Source organism: Grammomys surdaster, unplaced genomic scaffold, assembly GCF_004785775.1.
Source record: "Grammomys surdaster isolate TR1022 unplaced genomic scaffold, NIH_TR_1.0 97, whole genome shotgun sequence".
NCBI classification, from domain to species: domain Eukaryota; kingdom Metazoa; phylum Chordata; class Mammalia; order Rodentia; family Muridae; genus Grammomys; species Grammomys surdaster.
The window spans coordinates 7,725,617-7,736,138 of NW_021604576.1; the positions used below are offsets into that span (position 1 = coordinate 7,725,617).

The 10,522-nt window shown below is 39.9% G+C and overlaps 1 pseudogene; it reads right to left on the reverse strand.

Moving 5' to 3' along the window:
- Positions 1-2,673: 2,673 nt before the first annotated feature.
- Positions 2,674-10,017, reverse strand: LOC114631622 (annotated as a pseudogene).
- Positions 10,018-10,522: the final 505 nt, after the last annotated feature.

A 10,522-nucleotide genomic window follows, 5' to 3' on the forward strand; every position in this document is an offset into this window, starting at 1 on the left:
TCTCTCTCTCTCTCTCTCTCTCTCTCTCTCTCTCTCTCTCTCTCTCTGTGTGTGTGTGTGTGTGTGTGTGTTCACATGAATGCAACTTTCATATAACATTTTAAAGAATTTTAGCATGGTAAGTATTTTACACAGTGTTTTAAATTTGTTGCTATAAAACAGCCAAATGATTCTTTTCTTCTTTTCCAATAAGTAGAAAGGTCAAAAGACTCATCAAAATATTCTAATAGTTATACACATTTCTAAATGAACACACCTCAATGTCCTGTGTTACAAAGCACTATTTAGGATAAGTTCCTTCTTGTAACAGAGTGATTACATGCATTTTCATCAAAACCCTTCAGGCATAATTTTGCTTGTTTAACTAATGACTTCTGTTGGTACTAAAAAGGAAGGATTTTAAATTAGATTAAACAAGTCAAGAAAAACACCTATAAGTAACCATTTGCCAGAACAACAAAGTGGAATTACAGTTATATTTACAGTTTATGTAAACATGTGATCTTAACTACACAGCAGACAAATGGCCTTGAAAAAATGAGAATAGCATTAATGTAATAAAGGTATTAAATATTACTAACCTGAATAACAACATTGAATTTTTATTGGTTATTTATAGCTGACAATGATCAAATTTAACGGAAAATGTTCTTATTTTTTATTTATTATTTAATCATATAATTTTTTGTTGATTCTTTGTGAATTTCACATCATAAGCCCTAATCCCACTCATATCCCTGTTCTTTTCAAGCCACTCTCAACCTTTGCAACCTCCTGCCTCCAAAAAGCTTATTGTGGAAGCTGTGGTATGTTGCAATATGTCCCACAGTATACACTCTTGTCCGCCATATGTCTTTACTTGTAGATGCTCATTGTAATGAGTCATTTGTCTGATTTGAGGCCACCGAATCCTTACCTAGACTCCTCTCAGACATCCTGTTGTTGCCCTGTGTCATGGAGGTCTTGCAGCTTTTGATCTGTAGGACCAACTCTTTTACACATTCTACCAGTTGACAGATTGGGTAGATGTTGAGGTGTGCCAAATAAATGCCCTGGATACAAGTCTGGGTGTTATCTGAGCGGGTCATCCCACCAGCTCTCTTGCATCAACACTACCAAGAACAGGATCTCCAGTACTTACTCAATGCTGCCACCTGCAAGAGGTATGTCTTTGAGACTGAGAGTGCCTCCATCACCAGGATTAGCTCTACTGTGTTGCCAAGTTGAAGTACAGGATCCATTCTCCCGAGTGAGGCAGTTGCTGAGGGGCAGGGCAAGCTCCCAAATTCTCGTAAGCCCAGTCCCAGCTACCTTGCTTGCTGTAGGGGGCATCTCTCCTTTGCCCATCCCACCACATATCAGATGAGTGACTGGGCAACTCCCACAACCAAAGTCAACTCTACTGTGCTTCCTTTGTGAGATGCAGGGCCCTGTCTTGGGTCTTGAAGCTGGGGGCGGGGGCAGCTCTCCCAGATGAGAGGTTGAGGCAATTATGCTCAGCCCTCAGACATCAACGTCACTCCAGGTGGCATTCCAGACCAGGAACCTTCCTCTGGCCTTTAGTGGTAACAGAGCCCCCATTGCTGCAGGACCATGGACCCATAAGTGGCCCTCCAAGGCAATACAGGCCATGACCTCACCATGACCTTAGGTGGCATCTCCAGGTATTGACATCAGGCTGTTCCTCACTATCCTCAGGTCTCCAGTTCTGCCTTTCTTCACTGTGTGCACAGCCTTCTGTTTCTTCTTCACTCCTATTTCTCCACCACTTATTTGCTTGTGCCTATGGATACTGGGGGTCTAGGGTCATCTCAGGCCCTCAGGGACCTCAGGAGTGCTATGCCCTGCCCAGACCTTATGACATCAGCCAGGGGTTGTCTCAGGCTTGTTCCCTGCATGGATTCAGAGGGTGGCTGTCACCTTGGGTGTGTTCTGACCACCCACTGCTGCTTTGTGCCTGACTGGTCAAGAAAATGTTTTTAAATGGATGGTTCTAGAAAATTATTATTCAGTGAGTAAATATGGGTGGTAGAGAGTGGCATTCTAAAGGTATTTCACAAAGAAAGAAACCACAATGACTGTAGCTCACCCTGGTAGAAATTAACCAAGAGTTAGATCCAAGTACACGACATAGTCAAAACCTATGATAATATCACAGTGTGACTTTATTAGTGACTGTTAGGAAGAGGTAGGTAGCATTCTAAATCTGGAAGAAATTCTGCCACTGATAAATTATGAGCAAGAAACTTTCATTAGAGAAAAATATTGTGTGCCAGGAGGGTTTTAGTTTATTTATGTTGTACAGCACTCTAACTCAAGAGTAGAGTATAAAAGACAATGCTAAAAATCCTTTTAGTATTCAGCCAGACCTGTACAGTAATGTGAACAGTTTATTCACTTGGTCTTGCACAGCTTTATGTTTGTTTGATGAGTACAATCAGCAATACATACAAATTCTATCTGACTATTGTTTTTAAAATTTTTATCAAATACATATGTATAAATAGGGTATTCTACCACAACTTGCAGTTACTGCTATACCTTCAGTATACATTTATGAACTTTCTTAAAAAAGTACAATATTCATTTTGAAGGGGTTTCTCCACCAAATGCTCCATTGCCAGGTCAGGCAATCTACCTTTCCTCCACCAGACATCTCCAGTGTTTTCTGGGTTAATCTTTTACATCGTCATTTTGCTTTGCTTTGTTTCTTTTCTCTAGTAAGTTTTCCAGTAAAGCAGGCTGGTATCTATATTTAAAACCATATGGCTGGAGATGATAAACTAGGTGATATTCCAACTTATAGATGGCTCTAGTATTTACATAGTAAAAAAAGAAACTGCAAAATCAGAGCAGCAGTTGGAACCGTAAATGGGAGGGCAATAATTATATTTGTAGTACCTAAAGGATTTGGGATACAAACCTGAAATTAAGTGAATTTGTGGCAATAAGGGATGAAAGTTTCTTTCCAGTGGGGTCACTGGAGTTGTCTGGTTTCACCACAACCTCTTGTAAACATGGTTCCAGGTTGATATCTTCAGAGGATATCAAAAGGTTCATACCCATTCACTATTATTGCCTTCTTTGCTCAAGTCATAGCCTGCCTCTCCACTCTGTAGCCCTGATCTACATAAGGCCTGAATCTTCACCCAAAAGAGACATGTTGCTCTGGGTCATGATTTTCCAGAAGCCGTCTCAGGTTGTCTACTATAACATAATTGTCATCATCTGCTTTCATGAGCCAATCTGCATCACCAGGGGGTGGTCATGAACATACAAAATGGACTTTAATGTTTTCTGGGACAACTGATTTCTGTCATCTTCAAGGTTTAATCCCACATAGGGGAAGTCTGTATTTTCTTTTGTACTCATAAACAGTTCTTTGTTACAACGCTGGGTCCATGAAGCTCTAATGTGTTTGGCTCTTACATGCAGACTTTGCAGCTGCGTCATTATCCAGCAAACAATCTTCACCCCTGGTATTGTGCAGTATTTATTTTTGCCATCACCAGTTCTTTTTGACCATTTTCTCTGGTATCATTTGAACCATTCAGAGTGGAATAATTAGGAACCGTGACATTAATGTCATTCTGTTCTTCTAACAAAACAGTAAATAGCTAAGAACAGAAAAGAAATCCTGCAACCAATCCACAGAAGGAGGCTAACAAATACACTCAAAATTTTGGGGTCATTTAGTAGGATCTTTCTGCCAGACAAGGAATTTGTCTGCTATTGGTCCAGGTAGTCACTGGATGATGACTGCAGCTGTTCTGTAAGCTGTCTGCAGCTAAAGCCATTTTGTGAGAGTGAGTGCAGTACTTCAGGTATGTACAGGCCTGCAAGTGTGTAGGTAGAGGCCAGGTGGTCCAAACACTGCCTGCAGCTACAGTAGCTGAGGATCAAGTCTGACTTTCCAGCTCCTTTCTTACCCCCTTCCCCCACCCTGAACTTTAATGTTCTATTGTGTGTGTGGCTGTGGGAATCTGTGTCCCTTCATGTCCCTTCTCTACTTTATTTCCATTCCATTTGCTCCTCAGGAGCCACTGTGAGAACTATAAAGTTTCTCATCTGTAGAATCAAGTTCTTGGCACTTTTATGGGTCATTAAAATGGAATGTGGCTTAAGAAGTAGAAGTTTTCTGCTCCCTGCTTGGGCAGACTCCTAGCTGGTCTGCTCCCAGGAAAACACCATATTCAGACACAACCCAGGGGATCTGCTGCACTCAGAACAGTTGGTAAGAAACCTCCCCCATGACTAGAAGTCCCAAAGCTGCAGATGGGAGACCAGCAGTGGCTCACTAGGGGCCCATCACCAACCAAAATCCTGCCCTCTCAAATACAATTCCACTTCCATGCCCTCTCCCTGGTCCTTCTTACTGGGGCAGACTCATAGCTGGTCTGTTCCCAGGAAGACACCATATTCAGACCCACCCCAGAGGATCTGCTGCACTCAAAGCAGCTGACTCCTAGCTGGTTTGCTACCATGAAGACAACATACCCAGACCCATTGGCATCGATTCCTTCCGATCTGAGCTGGTGCACTGAGCAGAACTTGGATGCTATCTGCAATCAATCCTATAACACCCAGAGGAATTTGGACTCCTAGGAGCTCTAACACTCCTAGGACCATAGAGGAAGCTTGACTCCCAGGAGCTCTAACACTAACCCCAGGATCATAGGATTACAGGATCCCAGAGGCAGCCTGACTCCCAGGAACTCTTACACCCAGAATCTCAGGATCACAGAGACAGCTGGACTCTAAGTAGGTCTAACACAACTGAGAAAACAGGAGAGACAGGCTCTAGTCAGAGACAGTGAGTGCAGGGAGCACTAGAGATAACCAGATGACAAAAGGCAAGCACAAGAATGTAAGCAACAGAAACCAAGGTTACTTGGCATCATCAGAAGCCAGTTCACCCAACATAGCAAGTCCTGGATACACCATCTCACCAGAGAAACAAGATTCGGATTTAAAATCACTTCTCATGATGATGATAGAGGACCTTAAGAAGAACATAAATAATTCCTTTAGAGAAATATAGGAGAACACAGGTAAACAGATAAAAGAGCTTAAAGAGGAAACACAAAAATCCCCGAAAGAATTACAGGAAAACACAACCAAACAGGTACAGGACTTTAATAAAGCCATCCAGGATCTAAAAGTGGAAGTAGAAACAATAAAGGAATCACAGAGGGAGTCTACCCAGGAGATAGAAAACCTAGCAAAGAGATCAAGAGTCATGCATACAAGCATCACCAAAAGAGTACAAGAGATAGAAGATAGAATCTCAGGTGCAGAAGATACCATAGAAAACATTGACACAACTGTCAAAGAAAATGCAAAATGTAAAAAGGTCCTAACCCAAAACATACAGGAAATCCAGAACACAATGAAAGAGCAAGATTACAAACTTAAATGGCCAGGAAATATCTTCAACAAAATTATAGAAGTAAACTTCCCCAACCTAAAGAAAGAAATGTCCATGAACATAAAAGAAGCCTACAGAACTCCAAATAGCCTAGACCAAAAAAGAAATTCCTCCCTTCACATAATAATCAAAACATCCATACACAAAACAGAGAAAGAATATTAAAAGCACTAAGGGGAAAAGGTCAAATAACATATAAAAGCAGACCTACCAGATTACACCAGACTTCTCACCAGAGACTACAAAAGCCAGAAGATCCTAGACAGATGTCCTATAGACCCCAACAAAACACAAATGCCAACCCAGGCTACCATATCCAGCAAAACTCTCAAAGACCATAGATGGAGAAAACAAGATATTCCATGGCAAAACCAAATTTACACAATATCTTTCCACAAATCCAGCCCTACAAAAGATAATAGATGGAAAACTCCAACACAAGGAGAGAAGCTACAACCTAGAAAAGGCAAGAAAGTAATCTTCCAACAAACCCAAGAGAAGATAGCCACACAAACATAATTTCACTTCTAATAACAAAAATAACAGGAAGCAACAATAACTTTTCCTTAATATCTCTTAACATCCATGCACTCAATTCTGCAATAAAAGAACATAGACTAACAGACTGGCTATGTAAACATGATCCAGCATTTTGCTGGATACAGGAAATGCACCTCGGTGACAAAGACAGACATTATATCAGAGTAAAAGGCTGGAAAACAATTTTATAAGCAAATAGCCCCAAGAAACAAGCTGGAGTAGCCATTTCAATATCGACTAAAATCGACTTTCAACCAGAAGTTATCAAAATAGATAAGAAAGAACACTTTATACTCTTCAAAGGAAAAATCTACTAAAACAAACTCTTAATTCTGAATATCTATGCTCCAAGTGCAAGGGCACCCACATTCATAAAAGAAACCTTACTAAAGCTCAAAGCACACACTGAACCTCACACAATAATAGTGAGAGACTACAACACCCCACTTTCAGCAATGGACAGATCATGGAAACAGAAATTAAACAGAGACACAGTAAAACTAAGAGAAGTTATGAACCAAATGGATTTAGCAGATATCTATAGAACATTCTATCCAATATCAAAACAATATACCTTCTTCTCAGCACCCTTTGTTTCCTTCTCCAAAATTGACCATATAATTGGTCACAAAACAGGCCTCAACAGATACAAGAAAACTGAAATAATCCTATGCACTCTATCAGGTTATCACTGACTAAGACTGATCTTCAATAATGACAAAGATAATGGAAACTGAACAACACTCTACCCAATGATAACTTGGTCAGGTAAGAAATAAAGAAAGAAATTAAAGACTTTTTAGAATTTAATGAAAATGAAGACACACCATACCAAAACTTATGGGACACAATGAAAGTAGTACTAAGAGGAAAACTCATAGCTCTAAGTGCCTACAAAAAGAAACTGGAGTGAGCATACACTAGCAACTTGACAGCATACCTGGAAGCTCTAGAAAAAAATGAAGCAAATACATCAAACAGGAGTAGACAGCAGGAAATAATCAAACTCAGGGCTGAAATCAACCAAGTAGAAACAAAAAGAACTATACAAAGAATCAGCAAAACCAGAAACTGGTTCTTTGAGAAAATCAACAAGATAGGTAAACCCTTAGCCAGACTAATCAGAGGATACAGAGACAGTATCCAAATTAATAAAAGCAGAACTGAAAAGGGAGACATAACAACAGAAACCAAGGAATTGAAAAAATCATCAGATCCTACTACAAAAGCCTATACTCAACAAAACTGGAAAATCAGGATGAAATGGACAATTTTCTAGACAGATACCAGGTTAAGGTATTTAGTTTTAGTTACTTTAGTTAAATCAAGATCAGAAAAACCACTCAAACAATCCCATAACTCCTAAAGAAATAGCAGCAATCATGAAAAGTCTCTCGACCAAAAAAGCCCAGGACAGGATGGGTTTAATGCAGAATTTTATAAGACCTTTCAAGAAGATCTAATATCAATTCTTTTCAAACTATCCCACAAAATATTAGCAGAAGGAATAATACCCAATTCGTTCTATGAAGCCACAATTACGTTTATACCTAAATCACACAAAGACCCAACAAAAAAAGAGAAATTCAGACCAATCTCTCTTACAAATATCGATGAAAAATTACTCAATAAAATTCTCAAAAACTAAATCCAAGAACACATCAAAACAATTATGCATAATGATCAAGTAGGTTTTATCCCAGGAATGCAGGGATGGTACAATATATAGAAATCCAACAGCGTAATCCACTATATAAACAAACAAAAAACCCCAAACCACACGATCATCTCACTAGATGCTGAGAGAGCATCTGACAAAATTCAACATACTTTCATGGTAAAAGTTCTAAAAAGATCAGGAATTCAAGGCCCATACCTAAGCACAGTAAATGCAATGTACAGCAAATCGGTAGCCAACATCAAACTAAATGGAGAGAAACTTGAAGCAATCCTACTAAAATCAGGGACTAGACAAGGCTCCCCACTCTCTCCCTACCTATTCAATATAGTACCTTAAGTCTTAGCCAGAGCAAGTAGACAACAAAAGAAGGTCAAAGGGTTAAAAATTGGAAAGGAAGAAGTAAAAATATCACTATTTGCAAATGATATGATACTATACTTAAGTGACCCCAAAACTTCCACCAGAGAACTCCTAAACCTGATAAACAACTTCAGCACAGTGGCTGGATGTAAAATTAACTCAAACAAATCAGCAGCCTTTCTCTACTCAAAGAATAAACAGGCAGAGAAAGAAATTAGTGAAATGACACCCTTCACAATTGTCACAAATAATATAAAATACCTTGGTGTGAATCTAACCAAGCAAGTGAAAGATCTGTATGACAAGAACTTCACGTCCCTTAAGAAAGATATCAAAAAAGATCTCAGAAGATGGAAAGATTTCCCATGTTCATGGATTGGCAGGGTTAATATAGTAAAAATGTCGATCTTTCCAAAAGCAATTTACAGATTCAATGCAATCTGCATTAAAATTCCAACTCAATTCTTCATAGAGATAGAAGAGAAATTCTCAAATTCATTTAGAATAACAAAAAACCCAGGATAGCAAAAACTATTCTCAACAATAAGAGATCTTCTGGGGGAACCACAATCCCTGACCTTAAGCTGTGCTACAGAGCAGTAGTGATATAAACTGCATGGTATTGGTACAGAGACAGGCAGGAAGATTAATGGAATAGAATTGAAGATCCAGAGATGAACCCACATACCTGTGGTCACTTGATCTTTGACAAAGGAGCTAAAACCTTTCAGTGGAAAAAAGACAGCATTTTCAACAAATGGTGCTGGTTCAACTGGAGGTCAGCATGTAGAAGAAGGCAAATAGATCCATTCTTATTTCCTTGCACAAAACTAAAGTCCAAGTGGATCGAGGACCTCCACATAAAGTTAGATACATTGAAACTAATAGAAGAGAATGTGGGGAAGGGCCTTGAACACATGGACACCAATACCTTATGCTTTAAGATCAGGAACTGACAAATGGGACCTCATAAAATTGCAAAGCTTCTGTAAGGCAAAGGACACTGTCAATAGAAAAAAAAAAAAACCAGCAATCAACAGATTGGGAAAAGATCTTTACCTATCCTACATCTGATAGAGGGCTCATATACAAATATATACAAAGAACTCAAGAAATTAGAATCTAGATAATCAAATAACCCTATTAAAAACGGGGTACAGAGCTAAACAAAAATTTTCAACTGAGGAAACTGGAATGGCAGAAAAGCATCTAAAGAAATGTTCAACATCTTTAGTCATCAGGGAAATGCAAATCAAAACAACCCTGAGATTCTACCTCACAGCAATCAGAAACGATAAGATCAAAAACTCAGGGGACAGCAGATGCTGGTGAGGATGTGGAAAAAGAGAAACACTCCTCCATTGTTGGTGGGATTTCAAGCTGGTACAACTAACCATTCTGGAAATCAATCTGGTAGTTCCTCAGAAAATTTGACATAGTATAACCTGAGGACCCAGTTTTGCTACTCCTGGGCATTTACCCAAAAGATGTTCCAACATATAACAAGTACACATGTTCCACTATGTTTATAGCAGCCTTATTTACAATAGCTAGAAGCTGGAAAGAACCCAGATGTCCTTCAATAGAGGAATGGATACAGAAAGTGTGGTACATTTACACAATGGAGTACTACTACTCAGCTATTAAAAACAATGAATTCATAAAATTCTTAGGCAAATGGATGGAACTAGAAAATATCCTGAGTGAGGTAGCCCAATCACAAAAGAACACACATGGTATGCACTAACTGATAAGTAGATATTCTCCCCAAAGCTCAGAATACGGAAGATACAACTCACAGATCACATAAAGCTCAAGAAGAAGGAAGAACAATGTATGGGTGATCTGGTCCTTCTTAAGAGTAACAAGATACTCATGGGAGCAAATGCAGAGCCAAAGTACAGAGCAGACACTGGAGGAGGGGCGGTCTGGAAACTGACCTACCTGGGGATCCATCCCACGCGCAGTCAACAAATGCAGACACAGTAGTGGATGCCAGAAAGTTCATGCTGATAGGAGCCTGATATATCTGTCTCCTGAGAGGCTCTGCCAGAATCTGACATATACAGAGGCAGATGCTCAGAGCTAACCATTGAACTGATCGTGGATCCCCCAGTGGAGGAGTTAAAGAGAAGACTAAAGGAGCTGAACGGGCTTGAGGCCCCATGGGAAGAAATACCAACCAACCAGAGCTCCCAGAGTCTAAACAGCTAGCCTGGAATTGTGCATGGAGGGACCCATGGCTCCCACTATATATATGCAGTGGAGAATGGCCTTGTCAGGCATTGGTGGGAGATGAGGTCCTTGGTCCCATGAAGGCGGGATGCCCCAGTGTGGGGGAATTCGAGGGCGGGAAGGGAGGAGTAGGTGAATGGGTGTAGGCACACCCTCATAAAAGCAGTAGGAGGGGTGATGGGACAGGAAGTTCCTTGGGGGTGGGGAAAGGGGTTAACATCTAAAATATAAATAAGAAGAATTTCCAATAAAGAAAAGTGCATTTAAAAAAAGGAAGA